The sequence below is a fragment of the Anser anser genome (genome assembly GCF_964211835.1).
Source record: "Anser anser genome assembly, chromosome: 14".
NCBI classification, from domain to species: Eukaryota; Metazoa; Chordata; class Aves; order Anseriformes; family Anatidae; genus Anser; species Anser anser.
In genome coordinates, this window is record NC_139735.1 from 19,068,057 (window position 1) to 19,094,199 (window position 26,143).

Sequence of the window (26,143 nt, forward strand, 5' to 3'; positions counted from 1 at the left end):
AGCTGTTTAAAAATAATAAGCCTCTAGGAAGTAAATGTTAGTGCCATTTGAGGAATGAGCAATTGTTATGCACCTGGCTAGCTGTTAAAAATAAGTCAGTTAAATATTCGTTATTTATTGAGGCTCATTATTTTATAGTCATGTAAAAATTTCTACCACTCTTACTCTTTCACAACAGAAAAAATAAATATAGGTTGACACTGTATGTTGTTAACTCTGAATAACATTCTAGAAAAGTAAAATGTTAGCAGTTACCTGTTTCTGAAGGTGAGGAGAAAGGACTGCAAATGCATGAGATCTCAATGTTTTAACTGAACTTTCAGTCATGTTATTTTCATCAGTTAATATGTCCAATTTACATATGTCTTTGCAAGCTATTTTTCTTGATCAGGTCCTTCGCAATAACTTCTGAATAAGTTTAGTTTTTCAGACAGTTGCACTTACATCAGTGAAAATCATGGTGTTATTAAATGATGACTGTCTGTTTTCACTTGTTTGTTACCGTTGCATATGTCCTCATCCCATTTCAAGCTAGCATATTACATACGTTGTCAGGCTGGTGTTTCTTTTACCAAGAGAATCACTCTTCTTACCCGTAAACCACTGTGTTTGTAGTCCTAAGGTGGTCTTGCCCCCTGTTTTTGAATATTGCTTAGTTTAGTAAAAAGCAGAACTCCCAGCAGGCCTCTCGCAAACTTTATTCTTTTTAATTTGTAGACTTCCATCAGAAATAACAGTTACAGACTCTTATATAAACATATTTGGACAAACAGCCATAAGGTGCAACTGTGTTAGTATAGTTACCACTGTACTGTGAGAGTCTACAAATTCTTAGCCATAGTAATCAGTCACTTGGGGAATCATTTTCTGCTTGGAAATACTGAGGTTGTGGTATTTCGCTTACATAAATTAAAACCCAATCTTTCGTTTTCATCTGCTTGCCAATTTGACAATCCTGCTCGAGATAAGGTCCTTGATAGGATTTCTGTGTGGCTGCCTGCTAAGTCTTTGTTTTCCTTGGGAAGCTTCATCTCTTCCTTTTTGGAGTACAGAGCTAAAACACTGGTGTTTCTTAATCAGACTGGTTTGTGTTCATTTCTTGAGGAGCCTTCAAATACAAAAGTACCATGGGTCGATAACTAATAGACAATATGAGTGTAGTCCCAATGAGAGATTTATATTTAAAGGTATTTGATCACTTGAACTTCAAACCTTTCCTCAACTGATAGATAATAGGTAGTCTGATTCACTTCCACAGCAGGGAAATGTGTATTAAAGTTGTGTTGAAGATTAGTATACAAGGGTATTGGTTTACATTAATTTGGGTATTTACGGTGGTGTTAGATACCAAGGCCATACAGGGTGAACAGTCCAGGCTCTGCAGGGAGGTAAAGGCCGTGACCAAGGAGCTCAAGAGTCAATTCTGGCTAAGATGCAAGCTCCTGTCAACTGAGGCAGGAGCTTATGCTCCTCTCTCACAGCAACTGAGCCTCATTAGGGAGACGATACCAAGCAGATGAAGAAGCAAAGCAGATCCCTGCTCATATGAGGAGAGAAAGGAAATATATACAAAACAAAAAATAAAAAGAAGGCATCAGAGAAATAACTTGAACTAAAAATAATGTATTTAAATTATGGTTCTCTTCTATCTGTTTCAGGTTATGCTTTTCCTTCTCCTTACATCCATCCATCATTGTGTTTCATCTTCTCAGCCTTTAAGAGCTATTCTTTGATTGTTATTCCTCAGGCTGGAATGCAGATGTAACATTGTAATTTATTCTTGTCCAAAGTGTTCTTTCAAGCTTTCTTGCTGTCCATATTCACTGATGTGACTAGTTAAGCACTGTTTGCTTAGCAGTTGACTGGGCACCAGTCATCTGAATGGCATTTTAAAGGGTATGACTGATCTGAACTTTCTTAAAAGGGAAGCAGTGACTGAAAGATATTTAATGTACAAGTAGAAATGGAGATTAAATATCTGGTTTAGTGACTGTGATCAGTGAAGTCCAAGCCATGATGTTAATAAGCTTTAAACCACCTATTTCATTGCAATACATGTCATATAGCTGGGAAGTGGTTTGTGTTCTTAGATGAGAATGAGCACCTTCAGAATGAGGAATAAAGGTGATCTGCTCTTGACAATCTTGACTTGGGCATAAGTCTCTTATAGCGCTGGAGAAGTAATTTCCTCACTATCCTTCTATATCCTTTTTTCTCATTCCATTATTGCTATTATTTTGTTCAGTGAAATTGTTTAGACACTCAAACAGTAACTTTTTCTTATTTTTGTAAGTTACACATCTTGACACAAAGATCTGATTGTTGTAGTTTCTTGCAAAGAAACAACTGGCTTAACCATATACCATTATGTCATTGAATCTTGCACATGCATGTTCAGCATTGGACTTTGAAAATCCATGGCAGAAGTGTCACCTAGTATGGCAGATGAATGGTCTTTTAGAGAAGAAGTAAATGCACTTTACCAAGAAGTAAATGTAAAAGGTTCGTGTTCTGACCAAACCAATACAAATTATGTTCTGTTCATTAAACATAAACTTGGTGGTAGGCAAAATAAAATTAACTGAAATTAAAAATCAAAAGGAAAAGATATAGAGAGAGAATCATAGAATCTTTTAGGTTGGAAAAGACCTCTAAGAGCATCAAGTCCAACTGATTAGCACTAAACCACGTTCCTAAGCTCCACATCTACATGTCTTTCAAAGACCTCCAGGGATGGTGACTCAACCACTTCCCTGGGCAGCCTCTGCCAATACTTCACAACCCTTTCAGTGAAGAAATTTTCCTAATATCCAACCTAAACCTCCCTTGACCTGACTTGAGGCTATTTCCTATTGTCCTATTGCTTGTTGCTTGGGAGAAGAGACTGACTCGCCACCTTGCTACAACCTCCTTTGAGGTAGTTGTAGAGAGTAGTAGTAGTGTGTGTGTGTGTGTGTGTGTATTATATAAAATGAAGGCATTGCTGGCATCAGCAGTCTAGTTTTGTTGTTGGGGGTCTTTTTTGTTTGTTTGGGTTCTGTTTTAACCAGAGTTTGTTGACTCCACTTGTATCAGAACACAGTGACAGTGATGTTCTTTGAGGCCAGTGACTCAGGATGGTCGAATATCTTTTCTCCCGTAATAGCTGGAAGCTGCAAGAAATCCTGTAGTGACTAATTATGAAATTATCAGTCTCTAAGGAAAATTTCTTCTTAACTGCATGAGCTGGCTTATTCCCTGAAGGAAGAATGGTTTATATTTCTCATGTAATTACACAAGGGAGCTTAGAAAGTGCTGAAAGAAATATCTTTTTTTTAAATAAGTGGATATAAGAAAATTATAAAATCCTTTTCAGTTGAACAGTAGATGAAAAATAACTAATGTGGAAAGCAGATACAAGGTGGAAAAAATCTCTTCAGATTTTCTGCTTTTATTTCAAAGGGTGGGTGTGGATTGAATACTCTCTTTCAGAAACAGTTCATAAGACTGGTTTTCATACTGACTGCTGAGAAGAATAGGGAAAATAAGACAGGCATTGCATGGCCTCTCCCATGCCTAGACCTACACTTACTTGGTGTAACCTGCTGTAGACTTGTACCAGCAGGACAAAAGCCCTTTTCAGCTAATTCGAAACATGAGAGCTTGAAAAAAAAAGCCACAGATTTCTTCCAGCTATAAAAACTCTATTAAGTTTGTAGACAGTAATATAAGTTAATTGAGCATTGCAGTCCCACAGAGACCATATAAAAGCATAACCAGAGTTGAGTCAAAGACCTTCTGTGGTTTTGAGCCTATCGGTTTGCATAGCATGGTTCATACCCTGAGGCTGGGCCAAAGTTAATAATTGGCCTAATTAATCACCTACTAAAACTGTGCAGTTATGGCATGGGACAGGGGGGGATGTAAGCAGACAGGGCACAAACCAGTGTTTCACTCCGATCCTGGGAGGCTGCTATTAAAATTATAATAGGAAACCCTGCTTTGCTGGCCAGCACTGGCAAATCCTGAGAGAGAGCAAGCACTGTTTGGCCACTGCAACAAGCAACAGATATTGAATGGAGTAAAATTTTCCAGCTGTTTCCATGCTTAACTTGATGCTGCTTCTGTCATTTTATTCCCCAGCCCCTTCCTTTGAGGTGACCCTGGGGTATGGTGAGAAGTTTAGTGCTGGAGCAGGGCTGGCAATGTGAGTCTGGGGTGTTTAGCTGGGTCTTGGTCTACAGCCAAAAGCTGATCTCTGTCTCGAAGCCAAGGGAACCTGACTCATGAGCAACACTATAGGATGGACGATTCATGAGGCTGTGACAGCCAGTCATAGCTGGGAACACCACAAGAGCTTGATAACTGCCTGCCCTTGTCTGTAGGGGTACTTAGTCACTTTAGTTTGGCTTTCAGGGGTCTGGTCATTGCCTAGATGGTATTTTAAGAAGGCGATCGAGTGGATCAACCTTTCACATAAAGTAGAATATTTCAACAGGATGATGGAGGCCTTTCAGCACATCTCAGTTTTAAATATTCTGTTACTGTTCTGGCACCAGGTACTATGATCAGACACCAGGAGCAGCACACACACATGAGTTCAGAAGTTCCTGCACAAGCAAGGTCAGAATGATGGACGCCTTTGAAAACAGGATCAGTAAACAGCCTATTGCTGACTGCAGACATGATGTTTATGATATGAAAGAGGTATGCTGTATTTAAAGTAGTGGAGTACATTTAACAACATCGTTGTGTTTTTTTTTAATAAAATGTCATACGCGCAGCTTAGAACAGCTTCCACAATGTTTAAGTTACAACTATGATGAGAACAACTAAGATTATAATGAAAAAGGTGGAAGTCTTCACTAGGATTCAACAATCACGGGGCTATCAAAATGTAGCTTTGCTTTGCAAAATGTTAAGTTGGCATACATAAATTATTTAGATAATTTCTGAGAGCCAAATGTCTGCAAAGGTACTGAGGTTGCATATAAATTCTGAAACACAAGGGATACTGCTGGAGACAGGTACAGAGCAGTGGAGCGTAAGAAATGCAAACTGAATTGCATAGCATACAGGCAGCATTAAAGAAATGTATCTCAGCTTCTAGTCAGTGAACCCAAACATGTTATACATTATGCAGACTGCTTAGCAATTTCCATAATTATAAACTCCCCTTGAAACAGTAAACATTACTGCAGAATTCAGGAATACAAAAAGCAACATTAATAAGCATTGCTGATTTGACTTTTTAATATTTGTAGGGTCTTTAAAATCACCCAGGTTATTGAAGAGACAGAATAGAGACTTTTTGAGTGACACGTAATCTATATTAGAAAGAAATGAAGTATAAGCTTTCAGTTTTAATACAGAAAACTTGCCTTGATGACTTTTGAGGCTAATGTTTCTGTTTTACATTTAAGATGCATACTTAGGCTTCTCTGAAGAGTAATCCGTTAAACCACAGACTGCCAATATGCGAGGGGGTTCAGAAAAGATCTTTATTGCTGTAGATAGCAGACAATACGGTTACGTTAAGGTACTCTGCTGTGTGGCTGTGAAGCAGAGGAACTGAATTAGCAGAATACTAATATTGGTAGTACTTCATGGAAGACTGTAGAAGAGCTTTTTCCAGGGAGATTCAGAAAAGCAATATAGAAGTTTAAATATGAAAATGATAGAATTTTCATAGAGGCATGAAAAGAAATTTAATCTTTTTGTTAACAAAACAAGAAGAGAATACTGCACTGGGAATTTTTGTGAGCTTTATATCTGGTTCATGTTTTAAAGAAAATCTGGTTTGGGAAGTAGTTAAGGAGGGGAGCTCATGCATTTGTGTGCATTGGCTGTTGTTCTGTTCGTATTCCAGTATCATCTGAAATAGCTTCAGGTAAATTTGGCTTTTCTTTTTTTTTTTTTTCTTGGGAGGATGTGGTTGGAAGGTGGAGAGTAAGAGACCCCACTGATGCAAGGCTGCAGGGTATGTTCAGTCCCTGTGTTAGGCACCAAGTCTAACTGGGAGGCAGCCTCAGGAAAGAGCTTTATGGTGGGGGCACTCAGAGCAGTGTTTCACAGAGTTTGCCTCCTGATTCTAGTTCAAGAACTGAAAGATGAATTTTTAGGGAAAAAAATAATGCAAAGATGGACTTCTTGCCAAGTCTAAAAAAAAGAGTTCAAAAGAATGCGTGGTATGTTAGTAATGCTGCTGCATCAGCACTCTGCATATTCTTTTGCCCTCAGCTATTTCATTGCAGGGCTATTGTGTCAACTTTGAGAAGAGCAGTAATGTGTTTGCATTTACTTCTGTGAGCATGTTGAATCATTCTTCACCCCGTTCCCCATTCCAGAGGAATAATCTCCTTAATACCAGTCTTTAAAAAAAAAAAAAAAAAAAAAAAACTTTTAGAAATTAAATAAATAAAGCAAACTGTATCAGTCAAACAAAACAAAAACTGTAAGCGTCTCTGCAAAGGAAATAATTACCCAGCAAAGAAAGTTATCTCTAATCTCTTCTAGCAAGAAAATTGATATAACAATAAGTAATATGTAATCTTACTTGCTTTCTGTTTCTCGCAAAATGAAAAGCTGCTAGCTCAGGCAGAGAAGGATCCAGTTAATTTCCTATACCCTCGGGCCAATTAGACAAGTTGAAAAATCAATCTCTGTCAGGCTTGTCTGTGGGTATAGGTTGTGGGGTGGGGGAGTGGTTGTGATGGTTAATGGTAATTTGCTTCAGAAAGATAAGTACATTAATGCCATATTTTGTCCATCTCTGCAATAATATTATTACGATAAGATTTCTGAAAGGTTCATTTTAAATACTGTTTTTACAGTATCACAGGAGACTCTATTTTCCTTTTTATTTCTCTTATCTCTTTGCAATCTTCCTATTAATGTAACCGGTAATGAGGTTTACCTGCAGGTGATCACTAACTGGCTAAATCCACAGTGACACTTTATTTATATGGTAATTTCAGGAGGATTAGTGTGGTGTGGACTAGGAACATGTACCCATATTTGAATGTTGTTGCATTTCTGAGGCCTAAAATTGACCACTAGCACAGCTGATTGTTCTTCCCACGTTTTGTGGGTAGTGTTCCTTGCAAATCTTGTATGGGTTTTAAGCTTCTGAGCCGTTGAGCACTGGTTAATGCAGACAGTGAAACTGTAGGGCAGGGGCTACAAAGCTTCTTGACCCCAAGAACCATTTTCTAAATTATTTAATGTTACTAATAGCCATATCCTTTTGTAAGTCTCTACGTCCCCTGTATTTCACAGACCAAGACCTTATACCCCGTGGTCTCTACACCCGTCACTGTTCTGAATCAAAGCTAATCTTGTCAGATTGCTGCTATTATATTTTATAATGGAGACCTCTGGGCTCTACTGAAGAGTGAGGTTTGATTTGTTCATTAATAAGCATACACGTTTATATTTTCTGCTGAAAAACTTTTTCTTCCTATTTCAGAGATGTGCCAACATTGAGATAATGTTGTTTTGGGAATTGCCTCTTCTCATTTCCTCAGCTTGTGCCAACCTCAGGTTCAGCAGCCAGTGCTCACTCTCCTGCCCTCCCACACCTCTGATTGCAAAGACCTTCGAGTTATTCTGTACTTTGGCAGATTTTTCTCTGAAAGCTCGCAGGCAAGTCTCTCCATGCAAGTGCCCTAATTTGAGGTTATCTAATTCTGAGTGGTCTCAATAACTCTGGGAGCATGCTTTAAGTAGTTTTTCTTCCAATTACAAAATTGAAAGTAATCCAGCTTTTTTTTTTTTTTGCCACTTGTTTTTGTTAGCCACTTGTAAGGACTAACAAAGGCAACATTTTGCTGGTACTCTGCATATATAAGCAGAGAGTACAAGCCTTAAATTTGCAGAATGACAAATGCTTTTTTTCTTGGGAGGTGATGCATTTATTCCTGCCTCGAGTTCTGTGCAGCATCACTGTGAACAAACCAATCAACACCATTTTTCTGCCTCAATTCTTGCTTTCGGTATGCATTTTAATTATTTGTGTAGATAACGTGATTGAGTGGTCCCAGTTGTTCAGAGGTGCAGAGCTGCACCTCTCTCTCCACTCGTGCACATGTTGGGTTTGTGCTTGTCTATTCAGTTCTCAGAGATATTCTTTAGGCAAGTTTAGAGCCTTTGCTAGGTACCCAGAGTCTCATTTTGAAATAAACTTTATGTAATGAGTAAACCCAAGGAGACTGTTTTTATTGATTTAATAGAGTTTATGTGCCTGGATGAAACAATGTAATTAAGAAACAATTAAACAAAACTGGGTGTTTTCTTAAGCATTCTCTGGGGCGCTGTCAACAAGTATATTTTGCTGCCTGCAGTCTGTCTGTTACCAGTTGGTACCTTTTACCACAGGTATTCCTTTATTTCCCTGCCCATTGTTTTAGTTACTTCATGGATAAAGAGAATTTAATTTGCCTCAATCTCAAAGCTACTGCATTTTTAAGTAATTGCAACTGATATGGGACTATCAGAGCTTAGCATATTGTAATATGTATTAGCTGCTCCAGACGGCTCCTGTAAACAACCTCTTTCAGTAATATTTCATTTCTATGCAGCTGGAGGTTTGCCTGAGCATGCAGCATACATATTTTAGCCTGGAATAGTTAAAAATACATTTAAAAAGCAGAAATTCATGAAGATAATACTTGCATAGACTGGGTAGTGTTAATGTTCCTGTCACACTGAAACAATTTTATAGCCTCTTATTTGAAATTAATTTGTGGATTTGAGTCTTGCAGGAAACTTGCAAATAGGCTATTCCAGATTAGACAGCAAACTGCTAACACTTACTGAAGAGATGTTAGGGAGCAGGTAAGGATGGAGTCTTTTTTCCAAGCCATAGTCCCTGTGCTTTGTCCTTCTGCATCTTGTCCTGCCTCCACGTGCAGTGAATCACTTCTTCATTAGCATCCCTTAGAAGATGATTTATTGCTATCCTAAGAAGCGTTCTTTCCATATGACATGTGCAGCTTGGTGTTTGTAAAGTAAAATGTGCCTAGGTGGCTGCTCCTCATTATTGCTTTTTACCAACTTAATATGTTACTTTGCCAAAAGGCTGCTAGGTAATTCTACTAGGAATTGCTTATAAAAGCAGCCAGTGCAGAGAGTAGAGAGCTAATACAGTAATTTTCTACCTTGTCTGGAATTCAATTAGTCAGACAGAGGTTTGGGGAGTTCTGCAGCTTTCTGAGCAGCGTGGCCAGTAGAGTCTGGGCATCTGTGTGTGTGCGCATACATGGTTTCAGGCCAAACTCCTCTCTGGTTTCTAGTCAGATTTTTTTTTTCTGATTTTAAAGAAGGGAGTTGGCAAGAGTTGCAAATACTAAGGCCAAATATCCTATTAAGTACATGCACCTCTTCTTTCTTAATTAGCCTTTTGGCACATTGAGTAAGCTTGTATCAAAGCACTTGAAGGACATGAATCACTACTTTCAGCCACCTCTGGGGAAAATACATATTACTCGCAGCTGAAAATTTGACCTTAAATAGTTGTTAAAGTACGTAAATCAAATAGGTACAGAAGCTGAAGGTGTTCTTATGGTAGTTTTGCAGGATCACAGCCTTTATTATTTAACTTACAGTTCATTTGCTCTTTGTACTTGCATGGTGTCTTGTCAGAAGCTCTCAGTCATTCACAAGCATTAATTAAACTGTTCACCTTTTTCAAGGTATGTGGAGTTAAATTTGTTTTGTTGAAAAATGAAAGCAAACAGGAAAGAAATTAACATGACTTCCTATCAAACATAAGCTTATTCTTGTTGGAAGATCAGGTTATTTTATGTGCCTTAAAACTGCTCCTCTTTGACGTCTTTTTAGGGTTGTATCTTTTCTGTGTTCCTGTGTCAGGCCTGTCTGGGAAAGAAATGAGAACATGTAGGTCTTCTCTGCAGAGGTCCCTTTTTCTTCATTCTCCCTCTCTTGCATCTGCTGTGGTTGACTAGCAGCTGACACCTTGGACACCATTTTTCCCTGACCTGGGAGAAAACGTAGGTGATGCGACAGCTATGTTACTCCCACAAGTGGTTTGATGGTGCCAGGAAATTAAATAAATTGACATAGACACAAAAAGTGAGAATACAAGAAAAGCAATGATGTTGGCTGAGTAGAAAGTGCTGTCAAAGTAAAACCACTTGGGAAAAGAGGAGTATTTTCCCTCACTTTGTAATATGATAATCTCATGAGACACGGGATCTGTAAGAAAAAAAAAACTTCATGTTTTGACTATATTTATGAGGAATAGCAGTATTGTAGCAGAAGTCTAGTCTGAATCTTTTGTTACTGCTTATTGTGAGCATGTTGTTGAGAGTAATCAAAGCAATAGCAGACAAAACAGTCAGGTTAACGATGAGTTTAATAAAATATTTAAGAAGTCTTTGGTAGTGCAATCTGACCCTGAGGACTGACTTTTCTAGAAGAGCATCCTTCACATTCTGAGCTGATAGGCTACTATTTTGAGTTGTTTAATGGTTTTTGTACCCCAAAGACTAACTAAAATGACAAATACCTAAAGTTCTTGTATGGTGTGTTTTATTTGCTTTGCTATTTTGGTTAGCAGCAACTTGTGAATATCCTTTCCTGTTAATAGGAGAAAAAAAAATTTTTGGCTCTGTACTGTCTTAGGGCAGCATTAGTATTGAAACAGCCATGGTTTGTGCTGAGGGGCTCCAACCAAGTTAGGCTGAAATAGTGCCTGTGTTGCACTTGCTGTTGATTTACTGTTTCCAACACTGCGAAGTAGTCAACAGGAAGAAAGAGAAGATAATTCCTTATAAAAAAGAGCTTGTCAGAGGAAATAGTATTCAAGAATTATTCTTCCTAGCTTTCTTGGTCTTAATAAGTGAGGTAAGAGGGTCTTCTGAGAAAATTGTGCATTTCATGTGCCTGGTAAAAGTCATGAAATAGTTTCCTGCAAAAGCATTTTCAAACTGTCTCCTTGCAGTTGGATTTTTTCCTTACATTCTGATTCACAGTTAAAAGCTCAATAAAATCAGTTCGATGAGATCAGAAGGTTTTTGTTTCTCTCAGCGCTACAATATGGACCAGAGAGAATACAGCTCCCAAGCAAAGGCTTATCGATTGCTACGCTCTAGAACTGATCTGTGGCTTTTCACCTTAAATTCCATGGCAGTTGCTAAATAATCATTTTGCAGTATAAAAGAGAAAAGAATTTGACTTCTCTGGTAATAGAGCCAATATCTTCTTCAGACTATCTAATTCTTATTAAAACCCTTTCTTTAATACTGAAGATACCCTCTTTCATCCCGCGCTGCAGAACCAAAACCAACCAAACAAAGAGTAAAGACAAGAGAAGCAAAAGAAGGGAGCAGGAAAAGCTGCCCCAGACCCCTGCAGTAACACTGGTCTCTCACAAGCCAATTAGGACTATAATACAAGCTGCCACCAGCTCCTGTTTTAACTTGGAGCTACCTGAAGATCCTCTCAGCCAAGCTTTCTACCTCTCTGTAACTGAAGCTTTTGGTAGCTGAGGGCATTTGTGCTTGATGTGAAAAGCTATTTATTTATTTATTTTAAAGTCCAGTCTGTTTGTCCCTAGTTTCTACCTTTGCTACCTGTGAATCTCTTCAAGGAGTGGGGTGGTTTCTGAAGGTCCAGTTTCTGAACACAGTTGAAATCTCAGTGCTGTCCACAGCAACCAAGTAAGCCATACATAATTTAAACACCCAACGTATTTATCCTACTACTGCACATGATTGTGCAGTCATTCTTGATAGATGAGTGCTAGTGATTCTTTTCTTATTACACCAGTTTTAAAAGCTGCTAACCTCAGCTCCGGGTCACTGGAGGGTAAAGGAGTCGGAAGGGAGGCTCATTGGTGCTGCCCCAGAGCAGTTTCCTGGTTGGAGCCAAGTCCTAAGCCAGTGCCCCAAGGCACTGGAGGTGTGGGCACAGGCATGTGTTCAGTGATGGGGAGAGGTGACCTCTGGCAGAAGAGCTGGGCAGAGAGCTCAGGGATGTGACCTGCTGAATCACGACTGCAAGATCTGCCAGTTTTCAATCAGTCTTCAGCTAGGATATGTGAGTAAAATTATCAAAGTACCTATTTGGGACTTTTTCTCTCTGAAATCAATGGCACAGGTTCATAAGAGGTTGCTGGTATGCCTTGGCTGGCATACAACTCAACACGAGTCCTGTCTGAGGCGGAGGCTGCATCACAGCCATGTTAGCAGGCACTGAGTCCAGCCCATTAAATCTCATGTCTCGAAGGGGCTCATTAGCTCGGGCTCGGTGCTTTTAACCACAGATGCACAGCTTTCTGCTTTGGAGTTGATTCGCATCTAGTCAGCTCAAAATATGGGTTGAGTGAACTTATGTCTGCAGACAAAATAATAAGTAGGCAAACCACAGAGCAACATTGGCATGTCTGACACCATTCATCTTTGAGACTATGATGCTCTGCTGACTTCAGTAAGAAAAAGTTACCAAGTCTGATAGTTCACTGCTGCTATCTATTTAAGCAAATGTTGATTCTTAAAGTGAGACAATTATTTTGGGAGCTTTTCTTTGTATGTCCTAGGACTAAAGAGTACTTAAATCATCCTAGAGAACTTAAAGAACATTCAGGTGCTTCTCAGCTTTTTAACCAGAAAACTGTTCCCAAAATATTGATTGTCTGAGACCATAATAGTAAGATCCCAGCTAGAAAAACTTAAAAGACACTAGCAAACTCTGAGTCTTTGCAAGTTTTTAAATCCCTTCTCCAGTAATGTTTGGAAGTTGAAGGCAGGAAATGGTGCTTAACAATAAAATTTCTTCTTTTATATTTCCACTCTGAGTTCACTGTCCTGTTTGTCTCTATGGACTTAACTATGAACAATACACTTATTTTTTTAAGGAAAATGAAATACTTTCATTCAGTGTTTGGCAGTGGGATTCAGCAGGGGAACATCAGCTATGGATTTTATTGTCTCTGGAATGGTGACTACTGTGATTTTTAAAAACAAAGAATGCACTTTGCAATTGACATTTAATTTCTGTAAATAAAAGCCAGTCAGATGATGTTTTAAATGTTTGTTACTCTTTCACTTACCAAAACTTTATTCTTGAAAACAAAACTGTGGTGTTTTGAAAGAAGCATTTCTAGATCAATTTTTTCTTTTTCTTTTTTTTTTTTTTTTTTTTTTTAAGAAAAAATTTGTTGCAATGCAGTGTTCTCAGCTAGCTCCTCCTTGTATTGCAGATATGTTTTTTCAGGTTGACTTATTTATTCTCCTTTGGGTGCTTGATAGAATATCTGTACTTATTTTATAAAATGTTGATTGCAAAGGGAACAGTACTTTGCAACAAAAGATATCAGGGATACTATTTGCATTTCTGATTTCTTATGACCAAAGATAGGGTAGTGAAAGACCCCATACATCCATTTAGATTATTAATTAATCTCCGTAAAATAGCCTTCGCATTTGACAGCTTGTTTCAGTTACAGCTATAAAACCTTGCAGTTTTTAATCACTGTTTCAACCACTTGGATCAGACAGAAAGAAAAGTTCCCCTCCTGCAAGAAGTTTTCCATTTACAGTCTTATTGTATGTCTTTATTATAAGCAAAGAAAGGTTTTTAAATACTGGAAGTCCAATTCATGGAAGCTGAGATGGAAATTCTTCCTCCTTTATAAAAAACAAACTCTGATGAATTTTTTTTATGTTTCATCACATTTTCTTATTAAATAAGATTCTTTTTTATTTTAGTGCACTCTTTCTTTATAGCTTAACATGCATTTGGGATTCTAAAAATGGACTAAATTAACTTTCAGAACTACTTAAATCTGTTGCCATGTGATATCTCTTGTTAATTTTTCAGCCTCCGTTTTCATGACATAGTCTTCATGCATTGTGGAGCTGGCTAGGGAGGCAGACCTTACACTTCAAGTCCTAGACTCCAGACCACAAACTGAAAGGTGTGCTTGCCTGCTGCTTTGGCCCTGCCATGGGAGCTTGGGGAAGGCAGTGGGGAAAGATTTGGGTTTGTGGTGCGGGATTCTTGCTGGTTGCTGAGTAGGAGGCAGTTCTTGTCTTCTCCATGCCTACTACTGCATGATCAGGGAGATAAGAGCTGATTTTGATGTGGTGAGATTTCTGGGATTGGTTATTCAAAAGAAGATCTCAACAGAGATGCTTTCAATTTGGGGCTACAGTACATGGTCACATCTCAAATGTGTGAATACAAGCTTTCCCTTTTATCTTTTTAGGCCTGGAAAAGAAAAATGATCAAAATGCAGGTTAAAATAGTGTGAAAGATTTCATGTGTGTACTGACATACATTAACATACTGCTTTTTCTTTCCTTTCCAGAAGGAAAAAAAAAAAAACAACTTTCTGTAGCCTTCTGAATTCTAAGGGACCTCAGTTTTGATTAACAATACGCTACTATTATTATTAATATATATATTGATTATTTTCTGGCAAAAGTAAGCTACCTGAGGTTAGCCACAGACTTTCAGTGTTACTTAATCCACTTCTCTGCGGTCAGGTTGGAGTAAGCAGTTGCCCTATGGTCTTCCAAGACAGACCAAGACTGATGAACCCATTGGCATTACTTCAAGGCAAATGTTATAAACCTAATGATATTTATTCAAGGTCTGATGGTTCAATTGAATATGGTATATCAGTCAACATAATGGGGTAATTAGGCAATATTAAAACTAAAAGTTCCTCTTCCATTCCTACACTGACATTTAGATGACCCTTCATCCAACAAGCCCTGTTGTAGTTCTTCACTAATGCTTTCCACAATTTTTCCTCATTTTCCGTTTCAAGCTGAGCATTTCCAATTTTGCAGCTAGCTTCCCATGTCTAGTTTTCAAAACATTCTGGAGCCTTTATAATGCATCTTCCAGTTCACAGTATCTCCTCTGTCAGGCTGCTTTATAACCCAGTAATTCATAATTCACTTTGGAACACCTTGTACACAGAAACACTATCTGAAACAAAACTTTATTCACTCTCCTGTTCAAGTAAATTACCACAGCAAGCAATTCCTTCTTCTGCCCTCTATCACAGTTTGTGTGGAAACTTTTTTAAGAATTTATTGTCTTTTTCAGCATAACGTGATGAAGGATGGAGACTAGACAAGCCTGTAATTTGTATACTATGTCAAGATGTCCTCATTTAAAAAAAAAAAAATCTAACAAGGTAGGACTTGGAATATTATAATTGAATGTGCTCAGAATGGCCCTTTAAAAATCAATACTGTAAAATATTTTTAAATTATCATGGAAAGTTTAAATGTAGATGAATATATTGCTGTCAGGAGGAAAAAGAAAAAGTAAAATAATGATGCTGACCCCTAAAAAAAAAAAAGTTGGGAAGCCCTCAGGCATGCTAAAAATTTATAGTTAATCTAGTTCCTCAAAAGCTTGTCATAGTGCTTGTGTTGTTCTACTTTAATAAATAATTCAGTTTACAGAAAGTGATGATGGATACAAGATTTTATAAAAAATACAAAGTGGGTTTTATCCATCACCTGACAGTAAAGAGATGTTTAGAACAGTATGGAACAGAACTCAAGTCTCTGTGATAGACACTTTGGGCATGTCCCTTGGGTAAGGAGGTAGGAATGAGGTTGTTATGTCATGGTGAGGAAAGCAGTTAAACGGAAATGAAAATGCCAGAGTAACTATTGAAAAGCTGCAAGCAAAGCTTGACTTAGCAAAAGGTTACATAGAAAGGAAGTTCTGGACTGTTGTAGGCAGCATAAGAGTTAGAATATATTCTGAAGAGACACAGGGTTGCAAAGAGGTTCAAATAAGACTACAAACTCTTTCTTATCATTACACATTCATTTTCCTGGAATGTTTGCAGTCCTTCAGATGGGTACATGGTACTTCAGTGGTGTGATTTAACGTGGCAGGCAGCTAAGCACCATGCAACCCTTCACTCACTCCCCTCACCATGCGGTAGGTTGGGAGAGAGAATCAAGACCCAAAGAAAAGGTAAAACTCATGAGTTGAGATAAAGACAGTTCAAAAGGACAGAAAAAGAAGGGAAAATAATTATGACAAGTGAAAATACAAACCAGGCAATGCACAAAGCAATTGCTCACTTCCCACTGGCTGATGCCCAGTCAGACCCTGAGCAGCAGCCACCGCCTCACCCCAGCTCCCCCCAGTTTTACTGTCCTGCATGATGCCACATGGTACAGGATGTCCCTGTGGGCAGCCTGGGCCAGCTGTCCTGGTCCTGTCCCCTCCCAGCTCCTGGTGTGCTCCCAGCCTCCTTGCTGGCAGGGCAGCAGGAGGAGCCGAAATGTCCTTGGCTTTTTGGGACATTGCAACAGCTTAAACATCGGTGTGTTATCAGCATTACTCTCATCCTAAATCCAAAACACAGCACCATATCTAGCTACTGGGAAGAAAATTAACTCTATCTCAGCTGAAACGAGTACACTCAATAATGCACATAAGTCCATGATGAAATGAGGACAGGGTAAAATGGCTGTAAGGTTATCTGCACAGAAAATGTGGAGATTTTCCTTTTTCAAGTAACAAGGAACATTCTCTTCAGTGTCATAGCTGGATTGCATGACTGTAGATCAATACAAAACAAAATCACTGTTAGTCAGCAAGGTTTCTCTTGTTTTCCAGACTGAAATTAGCAAAATATATAACGCAGTTTGTCCTTCATGGCTCATTGCCTTGGTTGACTAGTTGGGTAGCATTATGCTTAGTGCAGAAAGCTTAATGACCCGTGGTTCTAATTTATAAGCAAGAAATTAGTTTTTGAGAAAGGCAGTCTGCAGAGCACTCTTTAGATTTGCCTTCATAGACCTTCTACCAGTCAGATCATGGTGGCATGTTCTGATACCACTTGTCACTATTTATTCATTAATGCAGTAGAAATACAATGCCAAGAATTATTAGCCTCATAAACAGGACTGCAGAAATGCTTGTATTCATTTTTGGCTGATGCAAAACCTGTCCTTTAGTTGTGTAAGTGCATGCATGTTTTCCAAGAGGGAAAAAAGATGACTTTTCTCAAATGCTCATTGACCCAATTCTTGATGTGTGAATAGGGGATGGAAAGTTCCACTCCAGTGAAAAAAAGTCTGTACAATTATTATTATTATTTGGATGAACTCCATTCTCGCTAGTGGTGACAAGAAGCCAGAATCCATTCTATGCCACCATATTGCCTTTTGATTAATTGCTTTTAGTCTTACTAGTGTAAACATTATCCATTCGTCTTGATACTATAATCGTTTTTACTGCACAAAGGAGTAGCTGCTATACAAAACTTAACACTATAACTGCATTTTGTATTGAATCTGCCTCATCGATGTGTTGTTGATTGTGGTTTTTTCAACTGGAGTCAACTTTTAAACAGCCTCCATGTCAAAAAAAAAAAAAAAAAAAAGAATAGGCATTGGTGCTTGTCTTTTTTTTTTTTTTTTTGCCTAATGACATTTCACAGTTTTGTAATGATTTATCATTAGTTGTAGGACTTTTTTTTTTTTTTTTTCCTGGAACTACACAGATTTGGGGGATGTTTTCGAACCACTCAATTCCTGTACTGTGCCTCATGATAAACTTCTAAGACTGGTAACAGAGTTTCTTCTTGCCAGATGAAACGTACTGTGGATTAAAACAAAGATGTTGGTACAGGCAGAAAAGATGTATTTATGTCAATCCAAGTCCTCCCCCATTGAATGTGAATGCATGAGTCTCAGCACCGTAACAGAATTAAGCTCTGAAAATAAAGGTAGTTAAATTGTCTGAACTCTAAAATAATCGAAAAAAAATTATCAGGTTTGTGTTGCTTTATCTATTTGTTTGCACTGATCTCTGTAGCTGGCTAAAATAATTGAATAAAAATATAGAAAATCCTGATTGAGACTTGCAAAATAGAAGGGGAGAAAATAGAATACCCAGTCCCGCTAGGTCTTGTTGCTTTATGGAATAGCTCCTCTTCAGCACCCTCAGTGTTTAAAGTATATTCAGTTAGTCATGCACATGTTTTTGTCTGTTACTTGTGCTGCAGAGACAGGATCTTAAGTTTAGTTTTGTCTTTGATATCGACATTGACACTTGAGGCTATAGTCCTCCCAATTTCCAAATGCAGTTTTCATTAGCATGTAGATTGTAGGAACAAGGGTGTCTTTCTGCAAGATGAAAAAAGAGGGGTATTTCCAGAGTTGTTATACATCTCAGTGTTCAATGCTTGCTCAAAGACCTTTATATTTCTAAGGTTGTTTTGTTTTGTTTACAAGAATAAATTATGAGTGAAATCTAAAATGTTGCTGGGGAGAGTAACTAGGTTCCCTGTATCAAGAATGGAGAACTCTTCTATCATAGTATATTTCTTGGGTATGCTACACTGTTTGCTCATCATTGTCTAAAAACAGTTAACAGTGCTTGTCCTGTTCTGAGCTAACTGATGTTGTGTTAAACCAGCTCTCTTTAAAAAAATAAAAATAAAAATTTAGTGCTTTCAGTCTTTTAAATACTGGAATTTTCATAACGGACTAGTTCATCAGACGTAGAGCATGACTGATGTGTTTCCTTTTCCCACTGTCCATGATAATCATGTGCATGACTTAAGTACTATTTGGTCTTGCATTTTTCATATCCAGGGAGGATAGAGACAGCAACAATTCATAGCTCGTTCTGATATTTGAAAAAGTAGTGGCAATCTTTGGATCTAATTTAGTCCTTACATTATATTTATGTGTAGAAGTTATTTTAGTAGTTTAATATTTTTTTCATCAGTTTCTGTCAATAAATCTTTGTTGCATACTGATAATGAAAAGCAGCAACGTGCTGTACAGACAGTGGCAGTCCTTTTGTCAAAATGCAAATAGCATCAAGAGCATACCCTTTAAAATTATGTATTGTAATTAGACATTGACATCTGGTATGGACTATGAATGCTTATTTGTACACCTGCAGGCTATTTGATATGACGAGACCCAAAGTATCTGGAGAATTTGACTGCAGATGGAGTTTAGTGATTTAATTTAATATAGCAATTGTGTGCAGAATGTATTGAATTTGTAAGTATTATAATATTTGTATGCCACGTAGGTTCTATGTACTTAAAAGCTGTTCATTACATAAACAACACTTTCCTCCTTCTGCTGATTTTCATAATTGACTGAAAGGTGAAGGGATAAGCCTGGCAATATTAAAATCTTGGAGAGTGGAAAAAGTTTTATTGAAACCCTTCTTGATTTATAATAACATTTTAGACTTAGAGAGGACTGAAATGGTTACCCATGAAGCAAATATATTGTACAGCATGCCTAAGGTATACGTGAGGAATCTCACATCAAACGGCCTGAGGAGAGAGAAGTTCACTCAACATTCATAATTATTATAATGACCTTGTTTGTTCTGGAGTTCAGTTTAATTTGCAGACTTTAAATTAAAAAGAGTTCCCATGCCTTGCCAAAATACTGTTTTAGCCTACTTTTAAATACTGAATGAAAGGATTACAGAATCATGAAGTTAAGGATTGCATTACCAATTTGCTGTAGCAGTATTCCAGAATGTGTGATTCAGTGTCATTCTGTACCACTCTCCCATATCAGAAAAGTTCTCTCCTGGGAAATGAGGACCAGGAACAAGACTTCTGCCTTTAGTTAGTGGCTTCTCCTGTCTTAAGTCACAAGTATGTGTTCTCATTTTTCTCATTGTTCTGTTGCTTTAAGGTAGAGGAAAAGTCTGAAACCAGAAACGTGAGACAGAACTTAATTATGTACAAGGAAGAAGAATAAAAAGTGACTTTCTCCCCAAAATGCTACAACTTAAGTGGTGGGGGTTATTCATTGTCCTTGTAAAGTATAGCTTCCTTGTTGCACCCGCTAATCTCAAGCACCTAGTCACTGGTGCTTCTCCTTCAGCTACTCCAGCAGTGCATGAAGAGGGAGCTCTGTGTAAGCAGCAGTGACTACTGGAGCTATGTCACACTGCAAGACCCTTTCCCTCCTGGTGTGTACATACCCTGTGCAAAATCTGACACTTTGCTGTTGGGAGGTAGCCTGAAGCACTTTTACCTTGGAGTCTTAGTTCTCTGTATCTGGTATGGACTTTGCATGTTTATTTGCTCACCCATGAGCATCTGATTTTTTTGGATTTGCAGAGCAACAACCTATATGTCGGCAGTTCAAATGTATAACCTGTTTTCTAGCTTTGTATCATCTGGAAGGACTTATACCCAGTCCCTAGTTCACTTGCTTTTAGCCTCTTTATCAAGAAAAATCCATTCTACTTGCAGACTCGTTGTTTGCTTGAAAAAAAAAAAAAATACAGCACACATTGCAGTAGGGTCATGAGTTTGTAACCCTGAAGTAATTTGGCTGGACAAATGATGTGAATCTTGAAATAAATTAGCATCAGAATTAGAGAAGTTGATACAGGTAGGAGAGACAAGAGTGGGATTGGAATAGTAAAAAAAAAAATGCCATACCCAAATAGCATCACATGTGTGCAGACCACATAGAAAAGATTTGGAGGGACCCCAGTCTTGGCAGCATGTTCCGAGCTGAAGAATTACCATCCCAGCAGATAGGATCTACTTTTATTGCTGGTCAAAAGCAATGACTCTAAACACTGCTTCATAATTGTTCATTTGGCAACACTATCACTGGGAGAATATTGTACAGCCTTTCACTATAATAACAGTTAATCACACACGCAAATGCTATATCATTAGTGCCTGGTTAATAAGGAAATCTTGCCATACTGTTTGACCACTGGACATGATTGAGTGACATTGAATTCTTTCTGTTTCATTTTGTTTGCCTACACATTTATGAATGGTAAATACTCCTTTTTAGTTTCTTGCCCTTTCTTCAATAGTGTTAGATTCTCCAATTACATTGAATTAATTAATTAATATGTCGTGATCAAGCTTTCCCTCAGAATTTTCTTTTTCCCCTCAAAATTTTGAAGACTACTGAAATGGTTGCAGTAATCAAGTAAGAAGGCTTTACTTGGCTGACGTGCTGAGAGAGACTTTGCTTTGTATTCTGCAAGTCCACTATGTTCTGCTGCCTTTGTAGAACTGCTGTCAAAGGAAATCAGCATAACAGAATTCGGTCCGTTCTCCTTATTCAAATTGTATGACTATCATTTCTTCATTTTCATATGATTGCCCTTTGCTGTCTTTAGGTGACAACTATATGTCCTTGAGTATAATAATGGGAAATGAAAGGTAAAAGTGTTTGTTTTCCTAACACAGAAGCAAACTGTTACCTGTTTCCTAACAGATTGCCATTTGGCAAACAATGATTTTAAGTATACTGCTGAGAAAACTAGTATTTTTGTCAATGAAAAATGTGGAAAAAAGAATTAATGTAAACTCTGGTTTTATTTTGTTTCCCAGATACTGTATTTTATAATAGCATCAGAAAGAAGCATTGGGCTTTCTCCTTTGAGTATTGGGACAAACTGTCTCATCCATAGGGAAGTAATACACCTATCATTATTAGTCTTTTGATCTCCTTGTTATGTTACCTATATCTACAGGAAGAAAGCGTAACAAGATTAGGAACTTAGGCCTTGTCTCATCATAGGTAGGATGATCCTCCCCACCCCCAGCAGAGGCCCTGACAGCTCCCTTCCAAGAGTGTTGCTCTTTTTCACTTTCTTCAATACCCTGTCATTTGTTCAGCTAATTGGGCAGTTTTAACCAGGTCAGTCAACTTGTTCTGTAGATCTGTCTGGGAAGAGTAGAGGTAGATGTAGGAGTGCAAATTGGAATATATCTGATTTTGTTGACTTTAGCCCTTGATTTATTGTCTGTTATTGTATAATTTGGTTTCAGTTTCTGTCAAACCAAGTGCTGTAAGCCAGAGCCACACACGTACAAGCAAAGCAGAGTTTCAGAACCAATTGTACAAGATTCGTCGATCTTTCAATTGTAACTGCTTCCTGGCATATCACACACTTATGGATTAAATAATTGATTAATCAAGAAAAATACCCATTTGAATAATTAAGAGAAATGCAGTATCCTGTTGCCAAAGCAAGTAATGAGCTACTGAGAAAAAAGGAAGCCCTCTGTGATCTCTGGATATTGCAATGTAATACTGTCTGTAATAACACAATATTAAGTCATTATAAGTCATGATAAACTTAGAACAGATGCTCAGCAGTTAATGACCAGTTAAATTGTTTATTTTTTTTATTCTAGAATTTTAAGGGAAGGGTTGCAATAAGTGTATTTGTTATTAGTCCCTGTTGGCATACTTGGAATAGTAAGTCATGCCTAGATCTTACAATCTAGATAGGTAGCTTTAAAAACACGACAAATGGATGCAGGTCATGTCACAAGCCTGTGGCAGAATGAAACCTAGAAAAGGTCTCCCAGATTGAACCTAGGGAAGACAGCAGTTTTACACTGACTTTCCCACTGCTGCCAGGAGGTATGCGTGAGAACAAGATGCCATTAACAAAAAAAAAAGGTGCATGTTTTCGTGATTAGATCACCCCCTTGGGAACAGAAAAGATAAAGGAAATCTATACTCATCTCTAAATCTTATAAACTTAATTCTTTTTTTTTTCACGTGTATTAATAAAAATCTTCTAATTACAAATGCATTGCTTCTCTCTCCCATTGAACTGGAACTATTTCAGGAAAATAAATGGGCTGGCAATGGGAACCCAGAGTTAAAAAAATGATGTTAGAGTCAGTGGCTGTGAGAAGAAACCAAGTCAATTCTTGCTAATGTTTTGTGTCTTTATTTTTCAGATCTTTTTCTTTTTTTTTTCAAACTTCCTATTCCCAACAATCAGTTCTGCTCAGCAACTTTATTAACGTGTTTAGCATTTCATTTCAAAGACTAGACTTGTACCTTCTGTGTCGCTCTGCCTCCCCTGAGGGAGTCTGCCTTTCCCAGCCTAAATGCAGACTTGTAACTAATGTCAGCTTCAGCATCACTAGCAGCTTTGATGGTCTCTGGTTTCCTTCAGCTTCTGTAAGACTGCACTTCTTTCACCCTCTGGGTTAGCGGTAGCTCTGAAGGGTCGTGGTTGCTATAAAATAACTGGCTGGCCAGCTGAGTGCCTGCAGGTCAGTGATTTCTCCACAGGAGCATTGACCTATGGTGTATGCTAATGTGAGAACATGCGAAGCCTCTGGCTACCAGTAATGAAAAGTTCATTTATGTAATTGGCTAACATAACGTACTTTGTGCAGCTGTAAACCTGGGTTTGACTTGGGATTCGTGGTCCTTGTGAGATAGAAATCCACTTTGTCTAACTTTATTGTGTGCTACATCAGAGTATTCTTAAGCATATACCTGTGTTAGTAGCTGCAACTTTGTGCTTTGGAGAAAAGGTGCTTAACAGTTAAAATGTTTAACTCCTCCTCCTCCTCCCTTTAAAATCCTGGTCAGGTGGGCAAATGGAAACTGGCATGATTGACCCCAGAAATGCGCCATCTCGTCTCCTGTCTCCCTCACCAAGTAGTTCAAGGCCTCCATCAGTTTGGCAGACTTTGGCAGGTACATGGCCTGCACAACGTGTGTTTGTACAGGTCCTGTGTAAAGCTGAACACAGCAGTGGCAGGAAGGAGGGAAAAGGCGGCACAGCCTCCCGTGTCATTTCTTGCTGTACTGTCAATCCCTTGAGTCAATCCACTCCAGCTTTCTAGCTAGTTCACCCTTTGTGTGAGTTATCCTTCTGTGTCACTGAGTGATATTTCAGGAACCAAGTCAAACATTAAAAATAACTATCTCCTATCATTTATTTTTATGAATTTGTATTATTTTAGGCAGCAATTACTGGCTGACTCAGTCACTGTCAATGGAGAAGTGTCATTTTAAGTAACTCAGGCCAAGATTTGAACAAGAATGAGACTATTTGATAAGATGTCTACAAGTGAAGGTTGTAGCCTTGTCAGTGATGACATTACAAGTCCTATCGTGTCCTGTGCAAACTGTCATAACCTTTAAACGGGGGCTTTGACAAGATGAATCACTTATGTCAAATGAAGGGATGGGTCAGAGCTAGGCTGTAATAAATGGAAAGTTCAGTGGGCTTTTATTTTGTGGAGCCTTAAATCGATTTAAAGGATTTAATTAATAAATAAAAGATCTCATGAAAATTGTAGTGTAGCTTTTTTGACTAAAGAACCTGACTTCAGGCCTTGAAGAGACATAGATAAAGACATAATTTTAATGGTTCTGTGTGCTGTGCAACTTGTCTTTAAAAGGCTGAAAATTCTAGATATCAATATAGTTGAATGCATGTTTCTGGACTGATTAAAAATGTCATTAGGTTATGGTAAAATGGGTAATGTTGTATACAGTTATAAAGGTAGAGAGAGTCACATCCTCCCTGTGTTCTCACTCTTCTTGTACTTGTTCTTGAATTGGCCCAAACATCTTTATACTATAAAACGCTTCTGCTGATGAAATAATTTCTCAGCTGACACCACCAATCAATTATTTCTTCATTTTTTGATCAGGCAGTAATGGCTGAAGTGCAAGCAGAAGTAAATGCATAAACAAATGGCCTGATTCATGTGTCTATCTAAAGACAAAAAAACAGTGCACCAGATGATAAAAGCCTTCTGCTTTGCAGAAAGGCAGCTGAACTTCACCCTCCATGTTCACAAGGATGTTAGGTTGCAGAGCTAAACCACCTCCAAAGTGAGTGGAATTGGCCTGAGGGAGGGTGCAGCCACGACATGAAAAGCAACGTGAAACAGCTTTTCATAGAGGTGGAAGCCATCTTCTCTGAGCCATTAAAGTTCTACCTCAGAACCAAGCGTTACCCAGGTATGTTCTGTGCAAAATAGTCTGTGGGAAGAACATAACTGAAAAAAAAACATTGAGAAGCTGACGGGAAAGAGGTAACAAAAAATAACAAGGTGGGCACATTTAGCCAGTGCACAGGAGTTATAACAGCCATTCATTTGTAACCATTCACATACATACAAATGACAACAGCTATTTACTGTCTTTGTTAACAGCTAGGGGGCTCTCACCTTTTTCCTGTAGAGTGAACCATTCTTTTCTAACTGTAGATGTGGTTTAATAAATTCTACTTCACTTGGATATTAGAATGGCATCTGATGTGCTTTGCAAAGCATTCTCTTTACAAGGCTTTAAAATCTATTTTTATATTTGTTCTTTGATGTAAGAGACTTTTTTCCCACCTAGCTCATAATACATGAAAGGTAAAAAATATAATAATAATTGCCAACTGAGAACATTCAACGGGAAACAACAGGTTCTTCCCCAAAAAGAATATGAAGGTTTTCATATGGATTTATACTAATATATTTTAACAGATCTATCTTGTATTAAAGGTTTTACAGGTAATATGTGTGTTGTATCAGAATACACTGTCAGACACTTTGAAAGGTTCTTGTCAAGTTATCATCACTTTGTGAAAAATAATAAAACAGGTCTTTTTTTTTGTTTCTTTTTAAAAGTATTTCTTAAAAATGTCCACCTTGATAAATCTCCTATAGAGAAAGAGTCTTTAGTCAAGATAACAGTGACCAACTTTTGTGACAGTCACTCCATGTGACACACACAAAAAGTGGAGAAATAGCTGGCAGTGCCCTGGTTAACAGTCCCAACAGCTGTTGTTCACCTTTCCTGTCCGCTGTGCCTATTCTTGTTTTCTGGGATAGTATATGTTGACTTATGGTCACTGTGTTTCTTGAGGTGTCTTTTTTTCACTCCTACAAGCCAAAATCCACACTTGTCTTTATCTTTGGGCCATCCAACAATAGTTTTGATAGTTTTCAATGTTGTTGTCTTCCAAGCCTCATCTAAAGAACGGCTTCATGTTCTTAGGTCTCTCTCTGCCTTAAAGTTCATTACTTCTTTTTATCATAGAGGAACTGAAATTAGCTGAAATTTATTATTCTGCTGATGCTCCAGGGCAGAAGCACTAAATCTCACTCTCTCCAAAGGCTTCTGTTACACCTCCCTTGCTTCTGTTTTATCCCCTCCTGCACTCCAGGTAGCCTAACCATGGCCTGCGACCTTTAGCCGATGTCATTCTTTGCCTTTGTCATTGCCAATGTCATTCTAGTTTTGCCTTTGCTGCTCAGTCTCAAGGACAAGTTGTCAAATACCCTGACGAGGAATGAGGCAACAAGGTAGCCTGTTCTCCATGATCCCTTGGGAGGCCTCTCAGCAGTGGTCCTGAAAGCATTGTGCTGCAG

At 38.2% G+C, this 26,143-nt stretch overlaps 1 protein-coding gene across 12 annotated transcripts in view; it reads left to right on the forward strand.

Moving 5' to 3' along the window:
• ATP10B (ATPase phospholipid transporting 10B (putative)) overlaps positions 1-26,143 on the forward strand; it is a 159,477-nt gene that overhangs the window by 49,573 nt on the left and 83,761 nt on the right. For 4 of the 12 annotated variants that reach the window (XM_083798068.1, XM_083798072.1, XM_083798073.1 and 1 more), the window contains exon 2: positions 4,539-4,686. The exons of the other annotated variants lie outside the window; for them this stretch is intronic. The gene's annotated coding sequence lies outside the window, so the exon portion shown is untranslated. The remainder of the gene's footprint in view (positions 1-4,538; positions 4,687-26,143) is intronic. 12 annotated transcript variants of the gene reach the window in all.